Here is a 26611-nt window from a genome sequence, read left to right as displayed (position 1 = left end):
TTAATAGAATAGTGTTGTTTTTCATTTGTGGTTTTTCCACATTCATGGGAAGTCCTTCTCCCCTAACCCCAGAAAATGTGGAGTGATCACTGTAACCCTAGTAGAAGGCATGGCTCTCTGCAAGCCATATTTTTCCCTGCCTTCTCTGGTTGTTCCCTTTATGTGTAATAAATAGACTTGTGTACTACAAGCATTAAAAGTCTGTACTGTATCTGACATGCATTCTAATAAGTTAGATCTGCTTTGGGGAACAATCTGTAATAAAGCTTGATGAAGACTGTTATCAGTTGTTGTGCGGTGGTGTTGTCGTTGTTTTAAAGGGATGGAAAAATGTGGCCTACTTCATGCACCGTCCTGGGAGGAAATGTCCCTTTGATTTTAACACAGTTGTAGCTAAAACTACTCTGTGGGAGGTGGAGCATCAAGTGAGAGGCAGGTCATAAGTGATCAGAGAGAGAGTAAGGAAACTCTGAGCCTGCCCAGTTTAAGCAGGAGAGGCGAATTCTTCACTAACACACCCAGCTGGAGAAAGAGTTTCAGCTGGGCAGCCAAGGCAGCTGATCAAGGTCAGATCAAACTGGATTTCCAGCCTCTGGACTGAACTTTGGGGATTGGTGAGTATGTGGCTAAAGGTGCTGAGTCTGAGACCCCCCTGGACAGGGAGTACATTGTGAAGTTGAAGTCTTTCATGGCTGGCATCCATAGTTTTTTGTGGGGTTTTGGGGCTATGTGGCCATGTTCTAGAAGAGTTTATTCCTAACGTTTCATCAGCATCTGTGGTTGGCATCTTGAGCTGAAGATGACATACTTTGGCTTTCCTCCTGGCCTTTTTAGCATTTTTTTAACCTCATGAGGTGGGTCAGGGCAGAGGTCCCGCACTGTGGAGACTTGAAGCTAAAGCTAAATTGAAAATCTAAATCGAAAATCCCAGCCCAGCATTGTAACCACTAAAGTACAGTGGCTCTTGTTTTCTTTGCCAAATGTTGGTATATATTTGAGAGCATGCCCTGAGCTTGAACTCAGCTCCGGTAAATTCACCATGCTGTCAACTATACTGCCCCAGTTTTATGGCTGAAGAGAGGTCCCTACTCTCCAACATTTCAAAGATGAACATTGGGATACATATGGCCAAGCAACCTCAGGTTGGTCAAGATGCTGGTAGTCAATGAGTGGTCCATTCAGTCATGGTCAAGAGTGGTCAATGCTGTTTGGTGCTGAAAGTTATTAAAGGGAAGAACAAACAATGTAGGAGCGGCTGCAGCAATTTACCTGATTCTACTGGAAAGGCAAAAATTTGCCCCTCCTCACTGTCATCCCTTGTCAAATGAGTGCAAACTACTTTTCCACTTTGAACTTATAAGGCCCCATTTGCACTACGAAAATAATCCAGGATGAATCTGGATTGAATCCTTGTTGTTCACACATCCTGAATGCACTCGATGCACTTTTGGGGATGCTGGCAAAAGCATTTATCCCAGGATATTCAATACTGTTTTTTCTCCCTGGGTTTTCCTTAAAGATCTGCATCGATCCACATCTTTGGCAGTGTGAATGAGCTTCCGAATTGATTGGATCACACTGTATCATTCAAAGTGATGGCATTTGTGAATAACAAAGGCGTTACAATGGACTTTATCACACAGGGAAAATCGGAGGTTTAAACAGTGATTATCCTGTGCAAAATGCAATATCGTAATTAAGATTTTCATGTGACATTGCTATTAGACAAGCAGTAAATAGCAACAAATCATTCACAGGGAAATCCCGAAAATTATTTTCTGCTGTTTATTGCCTGTTTAATATCAATGTGTATTAAAACATTAATTGCAATATTGCATTTTGCACAAGATAATTGCTGTTTAGACCCCTGATTTCCCCCGTGTGATAAGGTCAAAGAGATTCGCAAACCCAAAACAAAATGGGAACGACAAACCCAATATCCATCAGCATAGCGATCCACATCTCCTCGGGACAAAAAGAATGAGTGTGAATGTAGGCAATAGAAATGCAGAGGTATGCCTCTAAGTTTGCAACAGTTGATGTATGCTGAGAACAAAGAGAGTGGGAGGTGGAGAGAGAACTGGGACATTTTAAAAGACACAGAAAAAGTGGGACATCAGAGGGTTAACCAGGACATTTGGAAGATGTGCAGTTCTAGAGATGACATTTTTTTCATAAAAGGAAGTACAGGGTGTAAAAATGAACCTTTTTTTAAAACTACACCTCCATGCTGGGAATGCTGGGGTTCTGGGAATTGTACTCCAACAAATAATTTATTTCCACACTCTGAATCTGAAGTGTGTGTGAGTCCACCTGGCTTCCTCTATTGCAGTGCAAGGAGGGGCGGGAGTGTTAGAATGGTTGCCACAGCAGAAGTAGACCTTGGAGAGATTTGGCCTTGTTTGGGAGGAAGCACATCTTGAAATTTGCAGCCGCTATAGATTGAGAGCCTGCCAAGGAGACCAAATGGGAATGGCAGATAATGTGGAGGCTTCCTTTTAGCTTGGCCTGGGTCACCCAGCCTCTATCTGCTGCCATGGATCCCACATGCAGTCCTCCTCCTTGTGGGGGTTTTATTATTGTTAGCTGAAAGGAAGTGTCTCATCAAATAACAAATTCCTTGCTCTCCCAAACGTTAACTCTGCCCTGCCCAGTTGCACAGAGAGGGAGAGAGAGGAGAAATATATGCACTCCTCTGCATTTCTATTCCCCACATGCACAGAATTACATACTAGAAAGAAGTTGCAGAAGGTAAACATACCTTCAAACAATGCACAGATAAAAACCAGACAAAAAGTATTAATGAAGCTAGGAAAGGTACAGCAGTTTGCTTTTGCTTGAGCCTACTTGGAAGGCTAGGATTCTGCCCGTCTCCTTGCAATAAGCAAGATTCAAACCTGAATTTTTTACAATTCAGACTTTATCCTCTTTACAATTGGGTACACGCCTTTAAGTCAGCTCCAATTTATGGCAATATATGGTTTTCTTGGCCAGATCTATTCAGAGGACCTTTGCATTTGCCTTTCTCTGTGACTGAAACAGTGTGATTTGTCCAAGTCACTAGGGTTTTATAGCCGAGCTGGAATTTGAATCCTTTTCTCCTGGTTTACCAGTCTATTCGAATCTAGTCCTCTCAAACCACTACAGTACATCACAGTGGCCCTTTACTATTATGCCCTTTACTAGAACTACAGTTCTAGTCTTTTGCCGTAGCCACCTGGAAAATGCAGCTGAATATTCCCACCATCTTGATCTCAGTATTCACTGAGTGAAGTTTGTCACATTTGACTGTTGTCCACACCCGCAATATCTGATCTGCTTCCTGCTTTGAGAAGTCAAAGGCTTTCATGGCCAGCATCCATTGTTTTTTGTGGGTTCTTCAGGGCTATGTGGACATGTTCTAGAAGTTTATTCCTGATGTTTTGCCAGCATCTGTGGCTGGTGTCTTCAGAGAAAAATGCCAGCCACAGATGCTGGCGAAACGTCAGGAATAAACTCTTCTAGAGTATGTCCACATAGCCTGAAAAACCCACCAAAAAAACAATGCTTCCTGCTTCAATGACCCACCTAGTGTTTTGGATACTTGCTTCTTCTCACTGGTTGAAAAACTATGCCTGAATTAATAATTCAGTTTGTAGCTATCCACAGAGCAAACAGTTCTTATGTGAAAACAGACTGATCTATGCAACTAGTGTTATCAGTATCAAGACCATGACTGAGCCTACAGTTGAAGATACACTTTTTGTCCTTTTGATGCCTATGATAGCCTAATATGTCTGTAGGCATAAATATATTTGTGATGTAGGGAAGGGATTTTATCTGTCCCTCTTGATAAAATATTTCTCCCCAAAGCATACAGTGATTAATAAAACTGCAAGAACAAATTTAAAGAACAGCCATTTAAAGTCAATAAATTCTCAAAGGCAGTGAGAAGTGTGTCCCAAGCAATACTGCAAAAATTAACCATCAATTATAAAAAGTCTTCTAGAATGAAAAGGCAGCACATATACAATTATTTAGAGGTTGTAATAATTGAAAGAGGGTATTTTGGCAGACCTCTCTGGGAAAAGAACTCATCTGTGAGGCCACTGTTCAGAAGCCTCATCCCTATGTTGGGGATCCTTTCATTACTTCTTTCTCCATTCATCTTATTGTGATGCTCTTCTCTGCTTACAACACAGCACCATGTTTTGAATTGTGGTATCATCATATATGATGACAATGGACTGCTAAATGACTCTACTTTTTAAAAGACACTTTAACCAAATAGGCCATCATCTAATGCTGTGGTTCACAAACTGAGGTTCCCAAATAATGATTGACTACAAAATCCTAAGGATTCTAGGAGTTGTAGTTCAACAACATCTGAAAAACTTAGCTTGGAAGCCACTGTATATATCATCTCCAACTGTGGTTTTGGATGTATCACATTGTACCACAGAAAAATAATGGGCTATGAACTTAATGCTATTTACTCTTCATATCTAGTGCTACTGGTCTAAGAAACTGAGGAGTTGCAGAAACATTTGACCATGTTGTAGCCCTTTAAAACCTAACATATTTGTTGAAGTATAAGCTTTCATGGACCAAATGCCATTTCATCAAAGCTCCTACAACAATAAATCTATTAGTCCTTGTTGGCTTTGCTATAACAGATACATTGAGGGTTTAACACATTGTTTTAAAGTCTTCTAGATTCATTTGAATATTTTAGATCTGATCTATATTCTGATAAGGTTGTGATCTGCCTTTTATATTGTTTAATGTGCCTACTTTTCTGCTGAAAGACTATAACAAATGGAATAAAGTTGTGTTTGAAATGTAAGTGCCTTAAACGAATGCAGATAGTGACCAGTAGATAGTGAGAATTGTGTTTCTAGAAGAACAAAATGAGATGGAATTCAGTTTTCTCTGTTTTATAACATTTTTTCCAATGTGAGAGACAATGCTGGAAAGCAGCAGGTGGCAGCATCTGCAATAATATTGAGATTCAAATGTTTATGAGTGGTAGTTCTCTAACAAAAGAGGACTTCTTAAAAATTCACCAGAGCTCTTCCCTGTACATCAAAGTGAACACATGTTGATTGTCTTTGCTTTCAACATTTAATTTTCCCCACATGAAAATTCAAGAGAACCTGTGAGCAAACCAGACTTCTTCATGAGTAGTTGATACATAGAATCATAGACCTGGAAAGGGCCTCATAGTCCAATCCCTGCTAAACTGTTTAACTCTACCCAGAGCACCCCCAGCTTACCAGCTTTTTTTCTGAAGACATCCAGAGAAAGAGACCCCATCACTTCTCTAGGTAACTGGTTCCATTGCTGAACCGCTCTTTGCATTAAGAAACTGCTTTTAATGTTCAGTCGAATCTATCAAGCTATTACTTAAAACCATTAGACCTGCTCCTACCCTCTGGGACAGCTGTCACTTTCTATGACAGCCTTTTATATATTTAAAGAGTGCAATCATGTCTCTCAATCACCAGGGTGAACATACCTACTTTCTAAAGTAAATACACTGAATAATAATAATAATAATAATAATAATAATAATAGTTGTTGTTGTTGTTGTTATTTTTGCTTAATGGTAACTAAAATGGGTTAACCCTTTGCTGTGAAATTTCCTGCCTTTGGGCAGAAGATGTCTTTTTATCACAGCAGCTTTCCAAGTGACTACATTGGAAAATAAATTCTGCAGAGCAGCTTCCCCAGTGGGTTGGGTGTATTTCATCTAGGGATATATAACTTACTTTTTGGCATGGTTAAAACAACCCACCCAAGCCATGCCAGACTGCGTGGAATCTGGATGGAACACATGGATTTCTCTCCCATGTTGTGAGCAGCCCAATTTGCACAAAGCATAACATTGTAGAGTGGAAGAAACAGACCAGAGTGGAAATATAAAATATGGGACCTTGGGGATTGGGTGCGTTTGCGCTGGGCTTAGTAATGTGCCAAGCAGCAAAAAGGTTTTTTCCCTCCATTGGTGATAGATGGAAATTTGCTAAAAATGAATGCAAACCGATATATATATATATATATATATATATAGAGAGAGAGAGAGAGAGAGAGAGAGAGACTCTGAAGGCCAGGGTTCAATTCCCCACTTGACTATGGAAACCCACCTTGGGCAAATCATACTCTCTCATCCTCAGAGGATTGCAATGGCAAACTTCTTCTGAACAAAGTTTGCAGAGAAAACGCACTTAGGGTTGCCATGAGTCAGAAACTACTTGAAGGCACCCAGCAGCAGGAGGAGCAGCAGCAGGAGGAGGAGGCCTAAGTTGTGTGTGTTTGTTCTAAGTAGAGTCGACCCACTGAATCAATAAGACTGACGTAAGTGTTTGCTCCCCATCCAACAATTGATTAAACAGGTCCATGTTAGCTGGGATGAACCAAGAGGATTCCAGGTTAAAAACTGCTGAACTAAACAAAAACAGATAACCATGCCCTCTGGTTGTTAGAGTGCAGTCTCTAGCTTCTGTGCCAAGAGGTGGAAACTCCAGACCCACCTTATTAGGGATTGCACTACCTATTAACTTCATTCATGGGACTAACCCAACTTGCAGGAAGCAGTGGGGAGAAAGTTTATCTCTCAGCCAATGCCCCTGTTCTCTGCTCCTGGTGTTTAGTCTCATTCTTCTTGACTGCTCAGCCTCCTATCCTTGCAAGCTGCCCAGCTGTTATCCAGCTGACATAAATCTCTTTTGTTTTTCTTTCTAAGCTGTCCATGCCAAAAGCTGCTGGGCATCCACACGTTAGGTTTTGTGTCTCCTAGAAGCTGTTTGGCCTACCATATAGCACATTCCACAAGCAGTGAGTTCATCCCAGCTGGACTCTGAAGTGCTCCAGGTGATGTGAGCCAAGGCAGGTCTGCGTTTTTTAGTCTTCCCCAACTGTACAACAGCATTCAGAGAGCAAACGAGTTGGGCTTGCAAACTTTTTGCTTTGCAAGACCTAGTTTCTTCGTACGCCCTTCAGTACAGAAATGTATGCTTGACAAGAAAAGTATGGATACTTACATGCACAACCTTATGGTGATGTACATGCTTGCATACTCAATTATGCCATGCAAAAATATTTATTTAATAACACAGATTTCCTTTTTAATTTTTTTTAAAAAGATGCTAACAATCAGGTTTCCAGACTGAAAGCTGGAGAAGGCACCTGTACCTTTAATGTCTGTGTAGAAGAGGGCTATGTAGAAGAGGGAATTTCCAAGTACAAGCAACATCTGCTGAAACTTCCTCTTCTACACAACCTTTAAAGGTTCAGGAACCCACTCCAGTTTTTCCTCTGATAACCCTAGAAATTTGTGGTGGTGGGGCTGAAAAGTTACTTATTTGGATTGTAACTCCCCAAATCTCCCAGGGATTCTGGTGGGGCTGGAACATGGCCCCCAGAATCCCTGGGAGATTTGGGGAGTTACAATCCAAATAAGTAACTTTTCAATAGCTGCATGTACTTTATGGCAGTGTGCATTAAACTACAGCACACTGCATATGCACATACCCCACATGTAAAGAAATACTGTGATGTCTACATGTCTGTAGATGTATGTCCTGCAGCATTGTCCATGGAACATGCACAGACTGTGATATACAAAGCTGCTTTCAGACAAAATGATGGACCAACTGCCTATGCAACTGTCGGCAGAACCACTGGGCACAGCTGCTTCTGTCACTCTGATGTTGGGAAAGAACCACAGTATGGCCAGCAAAGGGGCTGAGTTAAATAAGAGCGTGGGAAAGTCATTTTGGATTATGTTTTCCAGCCAGTGTAGCCTGACCATTGTGACTGGGCTTCATGAGTTCACAGTCTCTCTCAAGCCCTAGGCCAAAAGAATTAAGTGAGCATGCTTTTGAATGTGCAGAAGCCATGCAACCTTCCAGGAGAGACTCATCTTGCATTCTAGCAGGGCTTCAGCACAGGAGGATTAGCAACAGCTTCCTTCCTGGCAAGGGCCTGTTTATTGATAGAACATCTCTGTCCAGTGTCCCTGCTGCTCCTGAAGCTCCCTGCCCTGGGGAGCAGCTGCAGTCCCAATGCTGCAGCTGCTGGGCGCTTATAACAAAGTTCAAAGAAGAACAGACATTCCTGGAGGATTGACCTAGCCAATTCTCTTAGCCAAGACACGCAATATATACAACCTCCTGAACCCCCTCTCATTTGCTGGGATGGGCCTGTTGTTTCTCTGTACTGTACTTCTGAATCCAGTGCAGTATTCATCTCTGTTGTGAATCTTTTTGTAATGTGTAGTACCTGTTTAGTTTCCAATTTGCATACTTTTAAAAAATTTGTGAACTGTCTTTGTTGTAATAGAAAATATTTTGCGGTTTGGTTTTGGAAGAGTATTTGAGACTTGTTAGCATTACAAAATACTTGGTTATAGTGGAACTGGTCTGGTGATACAGATCAACAACATAGAGCATGTATTTTTGGACCTGTGGATACTATCTTCACCATGCCAAGATCACTGTTAGAAACTGTGGGACTCTGGTGTTTCCCAGGCTTTTGAAGTAGGGCACTGGCAATTTATTTTTTTTCCTACTCTGCCGGGGACTGGTACCATCTTTGTGCCCATTAACTACCACTTTTTCTTGCTTTCCTGTAAATTCATCAGGGACTGGCAGCCAGTGGCTTGTGGACTAGCACTGCTCCATGGACCATCCCTTTGTATAGCATTGTTCTAGGGAACTGGAAGAGCCACTAGTTGCATAGAGGGGTACAGTCATTACATTGCAAAGTAGTTATTTCCACTATGCAGAGTTAAAGGTTGGCAGATCCCTAGCATTCTCAGTGCTGAGACTGATGGGGTGACGAACACTGCTAGCTCTTAAAAGGCACAATGGGTTGTGGCTTTGGTGCGGCTTCTGGACTCTTAAGACGCATGCAGCACTTAAACAGCATACTGTACCTCCAAAGTGGCCCGATGCAGCTTTCTTTTGGCCTGTCTGTATGGGGCCAAGGTCTTTTTGAAACCTTATTTAATAGATGTGTAAACTTCTTGTCCAATGGTTGCCTGCTGAGAATTAAAAGAAAGAAAAATGTCAAAGGAGAGCAAGAAAGGGAGCATGACTCATTCAGTTGTTGGAGGAATGGGAATGGTTAATAAAAGGGTTGGAGGACTCAGAGGACAAAACAGAAAAAGAAGAAACACTGGATTGTGGAGGCAGAGAAACTCCTCCTTTCTAGAGAGAAGGAATTTATTCTCTGAGAGGAGTGAACTACTAGCAAACAGCCTCCACATTTTCCATCCTAAGAGAGTGAAACAAAACTCAAATACCATGTACCAAATACCAAACGCAAATACCAAATACTATAAGACAGCCTCATGTATAAGGCGAGGGCAGGTTTTGGTATAGGTTTTTGATATGGCCCATGGATAAGTCGATAGTAAAACTTAGGGGCATGTAACAAAGGATGTAAAGGAGAAGAAAAGCTTACAAAATTCTGGCAGGGATAAATGTTTGTGCTCACCCTAAAAGCTTGATGGATGAGAAGGAAATTGTGGTAAACTGTCTGTCGCTGTGCGATGTGTGAGGGAGGCAACTTCATTATAAGCTCTAAACAACAATTCACATGTTATTAGAAAATGCAAAAGTCTCTAAACGATGAAGTCTCTAGATAAGCTTTAAAGAAAAATCCAGCAGCCAGTTTTTAACTGGGTTCTGATAAGTCCATGAAAGAACCAAAGAAGAGCAAAAAAAATCCCCTGCCCACTTTAAGTAATTTGTAAATGTACTTATCAGTTTTGATAAATCAAAAGTATCATAAATCACTTGAAATCACAGCTATAGCCAAGACAAAAATAAGTAAAGGCAAGATGTGTGGGAGAATGTGGATAGGAAATACTGGGAGGGATTGCTGGAACACCTGTTCCCGGGAGAGTTGTTTCTACTCTCCATTGAGCTTAATGGCGGTTGCCTCTCTGCGGATTTTCAAGTCCGTGGATTTCAAGTCTGCAGACTTGGAGGGGCGACTGTTTATGGAAATGCATCTGAGGAAGTTGACTGAGGTCTAGGAAGGCTCCAGCTGCCAACTTCAATGAGTCTCAAAGGTGATAAAAGGTCTCTACAGTTATTATTGTTATTAGTGAATCTCAAAGGGGCTACAAGATCTCTCCATTATTATTATTATTATTATTATTATTATTATTATTATTATACCCAAATGCATCTAAAGAAGTAGACTTTAGTCTGGGAAAGCTCCTGCTGCCAGCTTCCTCCTTTTAGCGAGTCTCAAATATGCTACAAGATCTCTGTTATTGTTGTTGTTATTATTATATCCAGATGCATTTGAGGAAGTAGACTGAAGGCTACAAAAGCTTCTGCTGCCAATTTCTTTCTTTCAATGACTCTCAAAGGGGCTACAAGATTATCATCATCATCATCATCATCATCATCATTATATCCAAATGCATCTGAGGAAGTAGACTTCAGTCTAGGAAAGCTCATGCTGCCAACCTCTTTCTTTCAGTGAGCCTCAAAGGGGCTACAAGATCTCTCTCTATATTATTATTATTATTATTCTATCCAAAAGCATCTGAAGAAGTACACCTAAGTCTGTGAAAGCCCCTGCTGCCAACTTCTTTCTTTCAATGAGTCTCAAAGATCTCTTTTCCCCCTGAACCCAGCCTTGTTCTGAAGAGGCCTACACAGGCAACGTCTGAAAGGGCTGCTGCTAACGCGTGTCTGCCTCCTAAAAGGGAAGCCTGGGGCGCTGGAGGCCGCCCAGTCAGTCAGTCAGTCCCCTCCCAAATAGAGGGAGAAGGAAGGGCGGCCTTATTAATCCCAGCCCAGCTCTGCCCCCTCCCTTCCTTCCTTCCCTCCCTCCTTCTCCTCCTCCTCCTCTTTTCCCTCTGCTTTTGCCCGGAGAAGGAGGAGGAGGAGGGCGGCCTTGGTGGGCGACATGTAAGTCCCGGGGCTCTTTGGGCTTCTTGTGGGTGTCTCTCTGGGGTTTCCTCAGCGCCATTCTCTTCCCCTCCATTTTGAGGGACCAGCTTCTGGAAAATGGGGGACAGAGACACCCCTTTCCTCGCTCTTTTTGGGGGGGCTGAAAGGCTGAAGGTGCCCCCAAAGTGGCCTCATTGTTGCATCCAGACTGGAGAATTAACCCGGTTTGGTCCCGCTTTAATTCTTTTCTTACACAAGGCTATGGAATTCTGGGAGTTGGAGTTTGTTGTGGGGCCCAGAATTCCATAGCCTTGAGCCAGACAACAAAGTTAAAGCGGGGCCAAACCGGGTTATTTCTCCAGCCTGGATGCAGCCCAGGCTAACCTGCACAATTTGGGAAACAATCTGGGTTTGACACCGTTTTTAACTGCCTTGGCTCTCCATGCTGTGGAATTCTGGGAATAGTCCTGAACACACTGCAGGAATAATCCGGGTTGAGACCGCTTTAACTGCCCTGGCTCCATGCTAAGGGAAACCTAGGAATGGCAGTTTCAGTGGTCCTGAACACACTGCAAGAATAATCCAGTTTGAGACCGCTTTTACTGTCCTGCTTCCATGCTATAGAATCCTAGGAATGGCAGCTTTAGTGGTCCCAAATCAGACTGCAGGAATAATCCAGTTTGAGACCGTTTTAACTGCCCTGGCTCAGTGCTAGGGAATCCTGGGAATTGTAGTTTATTGTGGTGCCAAAGCTCTCTGAGAGAGAAGGCTAAATGTCTCACAGAACTACAGTTCCCAGGAGTCCCTAGCATTGAGCCAGGGCAGTAAAAGTGGTCTCAAACTAGATTATTTCTGCAGTGCATCTGAGAAAGTACACTGAACTCTATAAAAGCTCCTGTTGCCAACTTCTTTCTTTCTGTTGCTGCTAGATCTCTCTAAATACTGACCCTAAAGACTAACATGGCTATAGCTTTGAATTCTGTTTCTGCAGTGTGTTTTTTGGACCAAACTTGTCATTCCCAAACTTATTGTCTTCTACCATAAAGTCACAACAAAAACTGAAAACAAACTGTTGTGCTGAACACAGTGTGTCTGTGATAAGGAACAAGATAAAGTGCTATTTTGGAAACAAGACTGAATATATAATGCATGTAAGTTGATGGGAACGAGAAACTGGGATGAGCATTTTTGACCCCGAAAGTAGGGAGGTTTTATTCTTAACGTAGGAAGCTGAATTGTGTTTGAAATGTGATGCGTATAGAAAGACTACAGTGACTAAAGAAAGAATCACAGAATATAGTCAGCCCTCCTTATCCACAGACTTTTTATCTATGGATTCAAGCATCCACGGCTTGGAAATCCTTTTTTAAAAAAGGATAAATTCCAAATAGCAAACCTTGATTTTTCCATTTTATATAAGGGACACCATTTTACTCTGCCATTCTATTTAATGAGACTTGAGCATCCATGGATTTTATTATCCACAGGAGATCCTGGAACCAAACCCCCACAGATAACATGGGCCCACTGTATGTGCCACTTTTGATGTTCTAGATTGGACTGCCGTTCCCAAAATCCCGCAGCACGGAAGTTAAAGTTGTGTCAAACTGGATTATTTCTGTAGTGTGGGTGCAGTCCCAGTTCACCTTTCAGACGGCTCAATGGAGGAGGAGTACTCTCCCTGTCTCTGTCTCTCTTTCTCTCTCTATCTCCCAGTTGGAAACTGGGGTTGCCAGCATGACAACTGGAGAAGGCTCTTGTCCTTGTGATGGCTGTATAGATGCTGCAGGCTCTCTTTCAAAACCACCTCTGAGGATTCCTGGCCTAAGAAACCCTCACTAAATTCCCAGGGTGGCCACCATAAGTCGGCAGAGGACTTGAAGTCACATCCACACACACAAGAGGGAATTTCAGCAGGTGTTTTTTAGTACAGTGGTCCCTCCACTTTCTACCGGCTCTATGCATTTATGATGTTTATAGATGTGGCGATGCAGTGTGTCCTTTTATAGCTGTGCTGTGTAGGGGAGAGAGGGCAGGAGCCCGTCCTAGTAGCAAAAAGTTACCAAGCGGGCATTGACATTGTCACAGCAAGAAGAACTGAAAGGCTTTGCAGAGCTGGGGTTGTGGGTAATGATAGCCAGCATGTGAATGTAGGTTCTGGAATGTGAAAGAAGAGGCGTGCACATGTGCTAGGGAATGTGAACTACTGGCACAGTGATGTTTCCCACCCCCCTTTGCACCCATTTTTCTGGTCTGTTTGTTGTAGGCAGTCAGTGCCTTAGTAATACCAGGTAACCTTAGTGTTTTTTTTTTTCCTTTCTCATTTCATGGCTGAATAGCCTTTCCCTGCAAAATGCCCGATTACATTTCCAGTTCTTGAGTGCTCTCTCTCTGGTTCTCAATTGGCTGTGATTTGCCTGGCCACTACCGTCTGCAGTCCATTACACTATTTGTGTAATTTGCAGTGTGGGTTTCACAGCCGAGGATTTTAGCAGGGTGTAATTTTCAGATGAAAGCCTTCTGCTACCTGCCACTTGCCTTCCCAGCCCCAAAACTCATGCTGCTGAGGCTGTTTCTTTCCTCTCTCCTTTTATTCTTCTTCTATTAACTTTGGAATGGTGCAAGGAAAGGACTGCTTACTTTGGGAAAATGTCTGGCTGGGTAAGAAGGGGCAAGCAGTTCCTTCCCTTCTAGGTTCCAGCATCTGAGACTGTTTTTCTTTTCCATTTTTGTTTCGATTTGTTATCCTGACTTATATCCTACCTTTCAGGGTTAAACTTCTCAAGGCAGTTTGCATATTAAAGCAGGTAAAACAAAAATCACTGCAGTATAATTAAGATCATATATGGAGATAGTAACAGAGACTAGTTTGTAGTTTATCCTGTGTTTGTTTTTACAAAGAATGAGTACTAAATATTTACATGATGGGAATTCAGGAGAAAGTGTGGTGGTTTGAAATGAAGAGAATACATGTTGACTTTGCACTGTTTGTGTACTCCCTAACCAGTATGCATTTCTTCACAAGATGGATTGTGTTCAGTGAAGTCATATGGGGTTATCCCAGAGTTCACTTCTCCTTTCTAGAGAGGAAGTGGCTTTTATTCTAGAGAGGAAGGGGCAGAATGGGCCTTGTGCTCATAATAGTTTCTGGTGCGAGCTGTTCAGTAATGGGTGGCACACTCTTCTGTGACGTGAAGTGTATGCTCCTGTGTCCTGTTCAGTTTAACTCTCCCTTTACTAACCAGCATTAAGGCTTGTTAAACTCCTTATCCAAACGTGGCTTTGACATCCACCCCTTTGTCAATGGATGATGTGAATAATAATGTTTGCTATTATATTCTCCTCTCCCCCCCCCCCAACTGTCCTTCAAGGAGTTCAGAGAAATATACATGGGTGCAAAATATGGTAACTGTCGGGTTATTATTTAAGTTTCCTAAGGCTTCAGCGTTTCTGAAGGAAACAAAAATATTTAAACATGGTACCAAATATGTCACAGCCAAACCTGTTAGGGTCTAGTTTTAAATCAACAGAGTAGCAGAAATGTGTCTTTATCTAACTGGGGTGAAACAGACTGCCCTGAAGGGATGGCTTGAAGTCACCCCTGACAAAGCCACATTGGGGCCATGGCATCCACACGCTTTGACCCCAATCTGCTGTGGTGCAGACCCAAAAAGTAACAGTTTTGAACACACCTTTTTTGACCATGGAAAAGATGCCTTTAGAGGCTCTTCCATGGCCCCACAGCAGCTTCCCTGCATGTTTGGGGCTTGCAGCATGTAACCGCCATGCCCCCAAGACACCAGAAGCTGGCCTGCTTGTGGGCAACTAAGCAGCTAGAAGCCGGCTTCCAAGTGGCTTCAGAGCATGGGACTTCAAAACGCTACACTATTAAGCCACTTGGATGGCAGTGCAAGGGAGCAGTCTGATTCGCCCCTATGCTTCCCTAAGAACTGAGGCTGATTCAAAAACAACACAAGTATCTTGAAATTCAAACAAAAGTTTACTAATGGCTTTAATCTACAGTGGAGCCTTGCCTTATGCAGGGATCTGTTCTGGATCCCCCCACATAAGGCAAATACTGCAAAAGCTCAAACTCGTGCTTGTGGCGGTGCATGTGCGTCACGGGTGTGCATGTCATTCAGTAGATTGCAGCGCGGCTTCTGCGTAAACCGGAAGCCACATATGGTGCGCCCACATATAATAATACAAGAGTGAGGCATGTCTGCTCCTCTGGACATGGTTGGACTGCATCTCTCATCATTCCTAACTAACAAGGTCAGAGAAGTAGGATCATGGAACTGCAGACCAGCAAAATGTGGAGGGTCACCTTTTCCTCATCTCAAGTGTGTATTCCAGTCCCAAGAATGTATTCCACCCAGAAGTATTCCACCCAGAAGTATACGTTGCAATAATATATTTCTTAAGTCCTTCACCTTTAATGTTCTAACTTCAATCTTTTATTGCAATGTAACTGAACAACTCTATATGTGACATGCTGTGCTAAGCTTATTAATGACTTCAAACAGAAATACTTAAAGGCAAACAAGAGCCAGTGCAGCCTAATTCCTAAGCATATTTACTCAGAATTCAGTACTGCTAACTTCAACAGGGCTTATTCCTTTCTCAGCGGTTCAGGATTTCTGCAGCCTTAGAGCTAGATTTAATATGCATTATAGAGATGGGAGATGGAGGCAGAAGGGCAAGATTGCATCACAGCTTGTTCTAAAACTTGGTTTATGAACTTATTTGGGGCTATTGTTCTCCAAGTGTTACTTGGAATTAAAGTGTGGCTGCTAAGGTAGACTGGTGTTTATATGGCTATCTCTCACCTATCAGAGAGAGAGAGAGAGAGAGAAATAGCAATAGCAGCAGCAGCAGCTGTGGATAGATTTTCTCAAGTTCGTTCTGTTGTCTGGAAAGTTTACATGACTCCTAGTACTGGGCTTGCTACAGGAATGTGTGCACACAGCAAGGGGCAAGGTTTGTAAATGAACTCCATGAGAGTCTGTATCTCTTGTCTTACTTCTTTCTTGCTATGCCAAATGTGGGAACTTACCGTATAAACTCACAAATAAGTTGAAAAAAGTTTGTTGAAAAATTGACCCCAAAAAACCTGGGCTGACTTATACACAGGTCAATATGGTATTTTCCACTGCCTGGCTGTCTCTTGAAGGGACAGTGGGACTGGAGAGGAGGAGGCAGGGCAAGCACCCATCCTCCAAGCCTTGTCCCTACCAGTGTGATAGACACAACAGTCAGTACAGTTTAATTCAAAAACCTCTCTGTCCACAAGGCAGCCCTACTGAGTTCAGTAGGAACTTCCTACTTCTTTCTGAACCTGCTGCGTTGTTGGAAACTTCTCCCATTTTTTTAAAATGTGTGGATTTTGTTCCATGACATCTTTCCTGACCACATGACTTCCTTCTGAGTCTGCATTCCAGGCATCTGCCATGAGAAGAAGCTGGAGGTTATTAAGAGCCACTTTGCATTGCGATGTTGCTCCTTGATTATCTGGTTGGAATGTATTCATTCACACACTTATAGCAGTTTGATGTCACTTTAACTGTCATGGCTCCATAATCTGGAATTCTGATATTTGTAGTTTATAGCATTTAGAATTCTCTGCTAGAGAGCTCGAGCCAGTCACCCCTGAACTGCAGTTCTTTGTCGTGGTCTCTATGAATCACACAAATGGGTTTGCCTGCACCTGCGCAGAATAAATAACTAGGGAAGACTTTTTGGTGGTAGTCCCACCCAATCTATATATAACCCTAGCATTCCTGTTCTTTTCTCTCAGTTCCTTTTTGTCCACTGCACTAGCAGCAACAAAGGAACATTTTTAGAATTGCTCTTCAATTCGATTTATAACAGTTACTTGGCTTGGATACAGATTTTAGATGTCGGCTTTTCTACTTGGTTTTGGCATTGGCATAGTGTGGCTTTGGACTTGACTTGATCTTGATTACTCTCTGCTTTGTGATGTGGACGTTGTTTGATTTCCCGGACTTGACCTTGGATTGTTCCTTACACCTACATCTTCATTAAATTTGGCCTCCCAATCCATGTCTTTTAAGCGATGTGATGAGTGTGGGGCAAAAATCCCATGGCAAGATAAACGCCCCCGTTATTTGCTCTGCCTGGGTGAGGTTCATAATATGCAGACTTGTGCCCATTGCAGAGCCTTTACCTCTCAGGCCAGGAAAAATCAGCTCTCCTGCCTTCAGTCTTTGTTATACGAATGGACTTGAAATCTCATGTGCTTCTGACTGCTATGGTCTTGGTGCCTCCACCGTCATTGTCTCGCAAAAGACCATCAATAACGGAATCAGGCCATCAGGATGATACTGCTCACCTGAATCCCTTGACGTCAAGCCATGAGCCCTCATCAACAAAGCGTCAACCCGAATCTGATGAAGCTGTGTCGACAAAATGTTGAACCAAACCCGGGCGTTGACTTACTTTCAAGGCCACCAAATCCAAGGATCCCCTTGCAAAAAAGTGAAAATCCTTGTAAACTATAACAGAGTCTACCTTCGAGTCCCTGCTTCGAAACTGAACAGTGCTGCTGCTCATGGACAACACCACAGTCATGTATTATCTCAACAAACAAGGTGGCCCAAGGTCCCAAACGCTGCTCAACCTCACTCTTTGAGTCTGGGAGTGGTGCATTGCATGGCACATCATTCTGCAAGCAATTCATCTACCAGGCGAAGAGAACGACCTGGTAGACCAACTCAGCCAGTCCTCGGATTTGTGCCACGAATGGAGGCTGCATCCCAACGTGACGAGGGAACTATCCCATCATTAGGCCTAAATTGGCCCACAGGGTTTTCACAATGTTGTGGAAATGCACCATGGCCTCTAGTGGACATTTTGTATCATTTCAGGGCAAAAAAGATTCTTTTGAACAAATTTGTAAAAAATGTTTTAACCTTTGCGGGGCTGTGGAGTCCTCCAGACATGGTGGAAATGTTCTGCACAGCCTAGACTACATTTGGGGGCATTCTGGGGGGAATGAAAAAGAATTATGCCAAAAAAAAAAAAAAACCTGGGGGTGCTGGAGGCCACAAAACAGCTCTGTGGGCTGGGGGTGTGATGTGGCCCACAGACCACACTTTATCCAGCTCTGGCTTAAGGTTTCTATGATCTTGGTTCAAAGCTTTTTCAGACAGAGTCAAAGTACTAGTTGGTAATTGTCTGGGGTGAATTTCATATGAAACTCCATTTGCACTAATTGAACACAAAATGGAAAGTACATATACATTGACGCACATGCTCCCCCCTCCATTCCTATTTCCTGGGTGCTTGTTGCATATGATTGCTTTGGAGCATCTCAGCTGTGTTCAGTTGGGAGGATTGTGTTGAGAAAGTTCCAGGAAGCCTGGAACGGCCTGTGCTCTCCAGGACAGACAGGCCTCTGCAGAGTTAATGTTTATCCAGCAAGAGTTGACAGCTCTGGAGGGGTCTGGCCCTGTTCATATGTGGTACAGTACAGTACTGGATTATTTGTGCATTGTGTTTTGGACCTAAGACTTCCTGCATGCAAAGCCTGTGCTCTATTACTGAACTTTATATGCTTATTTTAGTAGGATGATTAAGCCACACCAAAGATAAGTTTTTCCTTCTGATCAAGTGTAGCGCTGGATCAAAATAGCTATGTTCTTGAATCCTTTACATATCCTCATATTTGAAGAGAGCTGCTAATTGCAAAAAGGGAGCAGCTTCAGTAATGCTGTACTGATGCCCACAGACTCCAGCTGCCACCGTCTATTCACAGGAACAGTGGGCACACTATAGCCTCCTCCAGAAATATGTTCAGCCAAAACTTAGCCAAAGATTTAGGCAGTAGACTGCTCAAACTTTCAATTTAATTTTGCATATGTTTCAGATTGAAAAGAAAGAAATTAGCATTGGTCCTGTACAGAGGAGAGATGTATCATAAGAATTGGATTCTTCTCTTATTCAATAAGTAGTTTTTTGTTGCATTTATGTCTCCCTCTTAAAAAGCTGAAGGGGTGTGCGTGGCTCTGGTCCTCTTTACCGTGTCTTCGCAACAACCCTGTGAGGTAGTTCAGACTGACAGACAGTGATTGGCCAAATTCATTTAGTGAATTTGGGTCTCCCCAGTCCCAGTCCTGTCTAGCCACTGTACCACATTGGTCTTTATCATTCTGTTATTACTTACTCAACTTTGGTTACATCTGCACTACAGAAATAATGCAATCGTGACACTGCTTTAACTTCCATGGCTCAATGCTGTGGAATTCTACAACAACAAACTACAAATCATGGCAGTTAAAGCAGTGTAATTTCTTCAGTGTAGATGCAGCCTTTGTGCAGGTTGTTGAACTGATCTTTTTCCTGGGTACATTTACTTGTTCCTCCAAGTCTCTTGGAAAAGAGAGGAAGGGGAGACCATACACACTCAAAATACTTTCACCCTGCAGTGAAGTAGCCCGTGTTCTTGGACTGAGAACAGCTTTGCACAGAAGCTCATTTTTAAATAATGGTACTGTATTATCATTACTCAGCCAAGCTCTGCATAAGGTAAATTGGAAAGTGTTTGCTGTGCCAATTGTTCTTATTGATTTTTCTCTCCTTTGTGTGCCCTTAAAGATAGGTCAATGTGATAAATGAGAAAACTGTCCTTTCCCACAACATTGACCCAGCCTGGAGAATGCTTCGCAGGGAATAGGAACCAGGCTAACTTTCTTGAATATTGGGTACTCCCACACAAATTGGAGAATGTGAAGCTGTTGGTGGATTGCAACTCTCACCAGCCTGTGCCAGCTAACTATGAAAGACAGACGATGAGCGTTGCAATCCAGTAATAGCTGGAGAGCCTCATGCTCCCCATCTTTTCTTGAGTGGAATAGTGAAATGAGTTGTGCATGTGTGTGTGTAGCAAGGTGAGAGGGACCCGTCACCAATCCTTTATTGCATCCTGCATGTAGCATTACTCCAGAGCCTCCTGGTATACATGGGTCTTAAGCTGATATCCAGAATGCAGTTATTTCTGGTTCTCAAATCTGTAGTTGCCTTTTTTTTACTATATCAAAACTGTGGATAATACTCCAAAAAGGTTCCTCTTTTACTTCACAAATCCTAGTTTCCAATGTTGCTCTCACTTGATATGTCTGTAGTGACAGTCTGCTTTATAAACACTCAGAGGGGAAGTGGGAAGGGCTCACCTTATTTGTGGGTTTTCCACATCCGCGGGAGTCTTGTTCCCCTAACCCCTGAGAATGTGGAGAGCCGACTGTAAATGTATCCCAAAGTTCCTACTGGTGTAATACCATTACTGGGTGAACCCATAGGTTAGAATGAATGTGCAACAGATTTCCACATCTCTTCATCTGACAAAGTATTACAAAAAGCAGGCAGGGGAGGCAGTAGTTAGAGGGGGAAAGGAAATCTGGCTGGATACATTGTGTCAATTCTAGAGAAAACAGCTAGTCTGGGAGTACCTCACAAGGGAGAGGCAGACACTTAGGGAATGGGAAGAATGACCAAGTCGTAGTGACTCATGGCAACATTGGGAATGATTATCCTGAGCCTTAGTCATGCTGCCTCCATGGTGTGTCTGTTCGGCCGCCCCAAACCTTTGCTGAGGATCTTTCGTAAGAAAGCAAGAAACTGAGGTGGGGGGGGGATTATATAGCTGCCTTCTGCTTCTTTGCTAGACCTTTATTATTGTTGGCTGTATAGAAGTTTAAGCTTTTAGTGAATCAGAATGGCCCTTCTTTTAAAGGAATGCTTAGACCACTACACCTGAAAGATAGGAGGGATCTAGGTCATGTATGGCTTTCAAAGTTAAAACAAGCAGTTTGTCCTCAATCCACAAACGGATAGGTAACCAATGAAAAGATCTCAAAAGTTAGGTGGTTCATTATTATTATTATTATTATTATTATTATTATTATGCTTTATTTATATAGCACTGTAGTTTAGTTTCATGTGTGTGAGAAAACATTTATTGGGTCAGTTATTCTCTTGCTATGCCTGATCTACCTTATAGGGTTGTTAGGGCAATGTGCAGAAGGTTAGTACGTGGCCTTGAGCTCCATGGATGAAAGATAGGATATAAATATATCTAATGGCACCCATTAGATAGCACCCATTAACCCTGCATGGCCCTGGTGCCTGCCCCAGATCTCTGCATACACTAAACACACAATAGGTGCACTGCTGAGAAATAATAATAATAATAATAATAATAATATAGTTTATTTCTGTTTATTTCTCCCATGGATCGAGGCGGGATTACAACCTTAAAAGACACTTAGTACAATTTACAATCAATACAAAAGTAAAATACTAACACTGAATTTACCAAGAATTCCTATTAGTTCCTATTAGATTGAATGTTTCAAAAGGAAGTAAGCCAAGTTACATGCTGTAGTTGAGAGGCCCCACCACCGCCACCACCCCTGGGTTCAATTTGAGATGGCAGCACCTCAACCATCCATCGAGAATGGTCCATCTGACAAATCTCCAAAAGAAAACTTGGCCACACTGGTGCCAAACAAACTTGTGGGCCTCACTAATGTGCCCAGATTTCTCTTGCATTGTTTTCCAGAGAGACGCAACGTGGGGTGTCAGATTGCCACAGCTGAAAGGACAGTTTGCCCAGTGGATGGTTAGGAGCCCTGCCTGCCTTTGTGTGAGATGGGGACCCACCTTACTGCAGCCTTCTATTGTTATACCATTGGAGCTGTCACAACATGGGCACAGGCCCTCCCCTCGTCTCCTTCCCATGAAGATGGATGGGGAGGGATGTGGGAAGGAGGCACTTCCCCTTAGTTTCCTGTCTCAATCACATGGCTTCAGATGGTTTCCATGGCAAGGGCAAAAGAGGGAGGGTGGGCGCTCCAGAGCAAGCGCCTTGAAGACTTCAGTGTTTTTGCTCTGTCCAGGGAGTGGAACAAAGGAAACACCGCAAGCCGGACACATTTTCTCTCCCTGCTTGTTCTGCACAGGCGCCTGGACATGTAAGTCCCCAGGGGCTCTGTGAACAGTTCTGATTGCTGAAACCTAAAAAGAGTGTGGCAGGCAGTTCTGGGATCGCAGAGTTCTTTGCATCCTCTGCTCTGCTTTCATATCAGGCAAAAGAGATGTGTGTGTGTGTGTATACACAAACACACATGTATATCCATAAAAATAAAGCTTGGAACAGGGCGGATTGAGATGCCGTTTCCAACTAGGCGCAAGGGAAGGATGCTTACATCTGGGACCCCAAAGAAGCAGTTCCTAGAGCCCTGCTAGCTATATAGTCATGGGAAGAAGTGGCCAAGGGTTTCCCTTTTGTGAGACTCTGGACTGCTGCTGAGTGAAAGGCTTTGTTGTGCTCCTGATGGCTCTGGCAGGAGGGAGCGAGTTCTTCCTGGGTTTTTGCTAGCCAGGGACACAGTCAATTTTCCTTTGTGTTTGTTGTCTTCTAGGGCTTTGTGCTTGCACATGCTCCTGTGGCTAGTTTTCCACAGGAGGCAAAGAACCTTGGTTTATGTTTTAAATCCAGTTTTGCAACCAGTGGGATTTTTATTAAAAATAGCATTCCTTTCTTCCCAGGTCGTTGTCTGCACTAGCTGGTGAACATGATTTATGTTTCACTAAAAGGCAGTACAGTTTTCAGTATTATTTTACTAACAGGTTGAATATGCCTTGGCTCACGTAGACTTCCCCGTTTTTTCTTACTTGCTGTTGTGGCAGAAAATTGGCATGACAAAGTTTTTTCTGTTTTCCCTATGACATGTCCGTGGGAGACGTGGTTTTTTGAACCAATGTGACTGTTCCTAAATTTTTATTTTTGTTTTTGGAAATTACTTTTTTCTCTCTTCTTCAGGGCAGTGAACTCAGGGTGGTGTACATGAAGCCATTCCATTTTCTTTTCTCAGTAGTCTTTAGAGAAGGGTTTTAAGATGACATACGGTTGTTTACCAAGAGACTTCCCTTTATTGAGTTCCATGGTGGCCTGGCGGGATTTAACCCTCAGTCCTGGTTAAAGAGTGTAGCCATGTTCACATGTCATACATATTTTGTTATGGATGTGTTTAGGAGTCCCTCAGGCTTATATGCTGCTCTTTCTGGTGTTTCTGCAGTTAAGCATTGAACACCCCCCCTTTTTTTTCTTTTTGCTTAACCACAGCTTGTTACAGTCTACAAGCCGACAAACTGTGATTAGTTCTAACTGGTTTGTTTCAAACACGCTAACTTGAACCTAAGGCTCATATATGTCACATTAAACCATATATTAAGATGAACATGGCTTCCCTCTGTTGAGTCCAGTGGCTGTTGAGTCAGGCCTGGGGTACAGCAGAGCAAGGTTATGGCACTCTGAGGTGGCAGCATGGACTAGACCCATGTTTCTGGAATAAATAAAATAGGAACTACGAGGAGAGAACTAGTCGAATAGCATTTCCTATGACACTACCTTTTCTTTCTTTCTTTTTCTTTTTTTGCTTACAAGAAGGATCTCCCCCCCCCCCCCCCCAAAAAAAGACTGGGCAGCATTTAGAAATGACACATCCTATCTCTATTGTAAAGTGGTGCAGTCTACCTCACTACCCTTTCCATTTTGCTGTGTTTGTAGATGGTGTAGTTTCCAGAGTGTAGTAGGATTATCTGGTTCAAAGAGTGTTGTCTGTGTTTGTGTATACAGTGGACCCCCATGTTCACTGGGGTTAGGGATGAAGGACCTCTGTAAATGTGGAAACCCCTCAAATAAAAAACACTACTATTTTTACCTGAGAGAACCCCTTTCTAGGAATCTCCAGGTCATCAGGTGCAACTCTGTGGTCAACATCTGCCAGAAGCTGATCATAGAATCATGCTGGAGGACCTAGAAATGTCTAGAGAAATGTTTTCTCTAGGAACTTGTAGGTTCTCCAGCACAACTTTATGGTCAACTTCTGGCAGAGTTGCACTGGAGGACCTAGAGATCCTTAGATAGAGAAGGTGGAGGGCCAACTGTAATAGAAGTAAAAGGAATGGAAATAGATTATTTGGTTGAACCAAACTATGGAGCAGTAGAGCTGGGGTGGGTGAGTGGTGGATGTGTAGGGACCAACGAAAGTGTTGCATTTTGGAGATATACTGTTGAAGTCACACTTCAAAGTCAAGCTATAGCAAATTTTGGTAGGGAACAAAATCACCTTTCTGGCACAGAAGTCACAGGTATGCCAAAACAAATGCAAAAGCTACCAATCTCACTTGTGAGGAGCCGTCAGTCAGTTTTGATGATGATGTTTTGTGCCTTCAAGTCATTTGTGACTTATGGCAATGCTAAATTGAACCTATTCAAAGGTTTTCTTGCCAAGATTTATTCAGAGGGGGGGGGGTTGCCTTTGCCTTTCTCTTGAGGCTGAGAGGATGTGATTTGCCCAAGGTCACCCAGTGGGTTTCCATGGCTGAGCAGGGATTCGAACTCTGGTTTCCCAGTCGCCTTGCGGTTGTATTTAAAACCTTTTTCATTTGACCCCAGCCTCTCAAATATAGAAAGACCTTCTGTCCCTTTCTGTCAAAATTATGTTGATGGAGGGTGGGGAGGGGGAAAAGAGCATTCTGTTGGCAAAGGTTTGCTCTGCAGAAAATAAGACACAGATTTTCCCAACAAATTCTCTAAATCCAAGAAGGCATTGGATTTACACTTTACAAAATTTACAGTCAGCCCTCCACATTTGCAGCTTTGTCTTTTGTGGGTTTGATTATTTGCAGATTTGATGAAATTGTTCTCTCTAGGGATCTCTAGGTCTGCTGGAAGTTGACCATAAAGTTGAACTGGAGGACCTGGAGGTTCCTAGAGAGAACAGTTCTCTACAGAATCCTCAACACTCTTCTCCAGCTCCACATCTCAAATGAATTGATTTTCTTCTTAACCGCTTTCTTTACTGTCCAGCTCTTGCATCCATACTGGGTAATAGGGAATACAATGACATGTACGATTCTAACTTTTGTGCTCAGTTGTATACCTATACATTTTAGGATCTTTTCTAGTTCTTTCATAGTTGACCTCCTCATTCTTAATCATCTTATGATCTCTTGACTGCGGTCCCTGCTATGATCAATATTTGATCCCAGGTATGAGAACTCTTTTACTATTTATTTTTCCTCATTGTCTAGGTTGAATTTGTAAAAATTCTTGATGGTATTATGGCTACAATGAATGTATTTGCTTTGGGGCAGAGCAAATGTGTTCTAACACCCTTGGATTACATTTTGTCTCACTTTCTTTCCTTTGTTTGAGGTTGTTGATCGTAATCCCAGCATACTCTGAACTCCTCTTTTGATGTTTTGCCTGACTATAGTTGTCTCACAACTCGTTTTGTTGATATAATGTGTTGCAGATGCCAAAAGAGATAACTTTCCAGCATTCTTACGTACACTGCTTGGCTTTGAAAGGGCTGATGCATTTTGAGGCTCCCCAAGAGAGGTGAACACAAAGGTTTCAGATGAGTTTGTCAAAGCCAAAGCTGGTTTAGCAGTGCTTCCAGTGAAACCCTTAATAATCCTGGTCTCAGGCATGTACACACTAAGGATCAGAAGAAGCCAGGGCATGGTTGTGTGTCAATAGAGCGCATGGAGGTAGGACAGGAAAAGTTTCTTTGGCGCGTTACAGACGGGCCCGTGAGGCGCCATCGTTACGTGCGAGGGGCGGTGCTTCCTGACACGCCTTGCCCCTCGCGCGTAACGAGTGTGTCAAAATGGCGGCACCCTATACAGATGGGTGCCGCCATTTTGACGTCATGGACGCATAGCATCCGGACGTTGCGGCGGAAGTAACGGCACGAGTGCGTGTCTTGCGCCTTGCGGCGCCACTTCCAGGGTGCAGAAAGAAGCGCCATTTTGGCGCTTCTTTCTTGCTGTGCCTGGAAACCACGCGGTTTGGCTGCTGCGGTTCCCAGACACAGCAACCGGCAGCAGCGCAAGACCGCCTGTTTTGGGTGGTCTGTAATGCGTCTTTGTCTCATAAGTGGATTGGTAAAAACCATACAGTATTGCTAGTTTGTTGACCTCCTGTTCCACTGTTTATGTGTCCTCTTAAGTCTTTATCATAAGGGCTGTGAAGAGGAGAAGTAAAAAAAATGACCATAGATGAGAAAAAAAAATCTTGTTGAAGAAAACATACAAAATGTTGTAAGCGGCTGGTAACTTAAAGTTAAGTTAAACACGTACAAAACATTCTGAGCTATGTTCCGAAACATCTTGACTAGTTTTGCTGATAAGATAACAGCTTGAACACTAAAATAAGATGCAAAGGACAAGTGTGATATACATTATTTGGAAACAGTGTTTGCTCCTTATTGGGCTTTTGTTGCTCAATTGCTGCCATTGTATATTTTTGTAAGAATTCTACATTTAGTTGGTCTAACTGCCAGCTCTGCTAGTTAACCCTGGGCTTCCAAGCCAGAATCCACACAGTGCTGCATCATGAAATAAACTTCTGAGTTCAGTCTACTACCATCCATTCACGAAACTTGAAAGGGTTAACAAAGAAATCCCCTTCAGCTGCTGTCAGGTTCCATGGATTTTGTTGTTCTTAAATAGGCTGATCAATTAATAAACCAATTGCATAATTCAGTATTTTGAGATAGGTAGCAATTTAAAGTTAATATGCATCATAGATTGTGAAGCTCTTCTGTGAGTGAGGGGTGGAAGGGGGGAGATCTAAATACAGAGCAGTGCATGTGCTCAGATCCACTTTTCCTCTTGTGCTGTTT

The 26611-nt window shown here is 42.8% G+C and overlaps 1 protein-coding gene across 4 annotated transcripts in view; it reads left to right on the top strand.

Annotated features, from left to right (window-relative positions):
* The first annotated feature begins 510 nt into the window (after nt 1-510).
* RIPOR1 (RHO family interacting cell polarization regulator 1) overlaps nt 511-26611 on the top strand; it is an 82352-nt gene continuing 56251 nt past the window's right edge. For 3 of the 4 annotated variants that reach the window (XM_042437642.1, XM_042437641.1, XM_042437643.1), the window contains exon 1: nt 21802-21886. The gene's annotated coding sequence lies outside the window, so the exon portion shown is untranslated. Of the gene's footprint in view, nt 615-21801; nt 21887-26611 lie in introns of those variants that run through there. The other variant, XM_042437645.1, reaches the window with a different exon arrangement.

Source organism: Sceloporus undulatus, chromosome 8 (genome assembly GCF_019175285.1).
Source record: "Sceloporus undulatus isolate JIND9_A2432 ecotype Alabama chromosome 8, SceUnd_v1.1, whole genome shotgun sequence".
Lineage (NCBI taxonomy): Eukaryota > Metazoa > Chordata > Lepidosauria > Squamata > Phrynosomatidae > Sceloporus > Sceloporus undulatus.
The sequence above is the reverse complement of the archived record's forward strand: the minus strand, read 5'-3'. Positions and strand labels throughout refer to the sequence as shown.